Below are 1,780 nucleotides of genomic sequence, written 5' to 3'. Positions count from 1 at the left end.
AGGGATGGATGGAGGGAGGGATAGAGGGAGGGAGGGAGGAAGGGAGGAAGGAAGGGAGGGAGGAAGGGAGGGAGGGAGGGAAAAAGGAAGGAAGGGAGGAAGGAAGGGAGGGAGGGAGGAAGGGAGGAAGGAAGGGAGGAAGGAAGGGAGGGAGGGAGGGAGGAAGGGAGGGAGGAAGGAAGGGAGGGAGGGAGGGAGGGAGGGAGGAGAGAAGAGAAGAGGAGAGGAGAGGGAGGGGAGGGGAGGGGAGGGGAGAGGAGAGAAGAGGAGAGGAGGGGAGGGGAGAGGAGGAGAGAGGAGGGGAGAGGAGAGGAGGGGAGAGGAGGGGAGGGGAGAGGAGAGGAGAGGAAGAGGAGAGGAGAGGAAGAGGAGAGGAGAGGAGAGGAAGAGGAGAGGAGAGAAAGAGGAGAGGAGAGGAGAGGAAGAGGAGAGGAGAGGAAGAGGAGAGGAGAGGAGAGGAGAGGAAGAGGAAGAGGAGAGGAGAGGAGAGGAGAGGAGAGGAGAGGAGAGGAGAGGAGAGGAGAGGAGAGGAGAGGAGAGGAGAGGAGAGGAAGAGGAGAGCAGAGGGGCTGAAGTGGTGGCTTGGAGCCGTAAGATGTCTGCCTTGCCGGCGCTAGTTTAGGATGAACGTGGTTCAATCTCCCGGTGTCCCATATAGTCCCCCAAGCCAGGAAAGATTTTTGAGCCCATAGCCAGGAGTAACTCCTGAGTGTCACCAGCTGTGTCCACCCCACCCAAAAAAAAGAAAGAAGAAACATCATACTAGAAAATGAGTCCCTTCCATTTTTCCAGGGTCTGTCTTCTACCTTTGCTAATTAGAAAATACTAGAAACTTTCCCTTTTTCTCTTCATCAAAATATTCAGCTTCTTCTTTATTGGCTCCATTTATTTTTCAGTTTTGGACCAAAATGGCTGTCAGGATTTACTCATGTCTCTGTGCTCAAGGACCATTCCTGGTGGGGCTCAAGAATGATAAAGGGTGTCAGGGATCAAATCTGGGTTGGCTACATGTAAGGCAAATGCCCTACTGCTGTAGTAGCACTCTGGCTCTAACCTTACTAACTTCAGAAGGGAAGAATTGGAAAGTCCATTTGAAGGATATAAAATACTGACTTGAGGCTAGCAGGTAGGGTATTTAAAAAATGGGAAGAAGCAGAGCTTGTATTTCCTAGACATGTAGAGTTCATATTTTCATCCTAAACTCCCTGGATGGAACCTCAGATTCCAAGTTTTAATTTCTGAAAGCAAACATTGAATGAATGAATGAATCCATCCTTCATTTGTTTTTTTTCTGGGGTCTAGTGTTGGCTGGCTTATTTCCCATCACTCCCTGCAGTCTTTCCCCCAGAGGCCTGAGCTCATTCTAGTTACCAAGTGTTTGTTTCCTCCTGGCCCCCACACAAGGACTCCAGCCACCACTCAGGATCTCCCCACTGAGTTCTCATGTAGGAATCTGAATGTGCAGAGATAGGAACTCTGGAACCAGAGAATTTGATTCCTATGGTTTACAAAAGATAAAATAAAGAACCAGAGAAAGGTTAGGTCTTGCTCAAGCTGAAACTTTTATCCTTCTTTTGAAGAGGTCACGCCCAGTGATACTCAGGAGTTACTCCTGGCTTTGCACTCAGGAATCATTCCTAATGGGCTTGGGAGACCATATGGGGTGCTGGAATCAAACCCAGGTCAGCTACATGCAGGACAAATGCCCTACCTATCACTTGTCCTATCACTTCAGCCCCCCAAAGCTGGAAGTTTTAAAACAAGTACCTGGGACTAGAGG

This window comes from Suncus etruscus, chromosome 11 (assembly GCF_024139225.1).
Source record: "Suncus etruscus isolate mSunEtr1 chromosome 11, mSunEtr1.pri.cur, whole genome shotgun sequence".
Lineage (NCBI taxonomy): Eukaryota > Metazoa > Chordata > Mammalia > Eulipotyphla > Soricidae > Suncus > Suncus etruscus.
The sequence above is the reverse complement of the archived record's forward strand: the minus strand, read 5'-3'. Positions refer to the sequence as shown.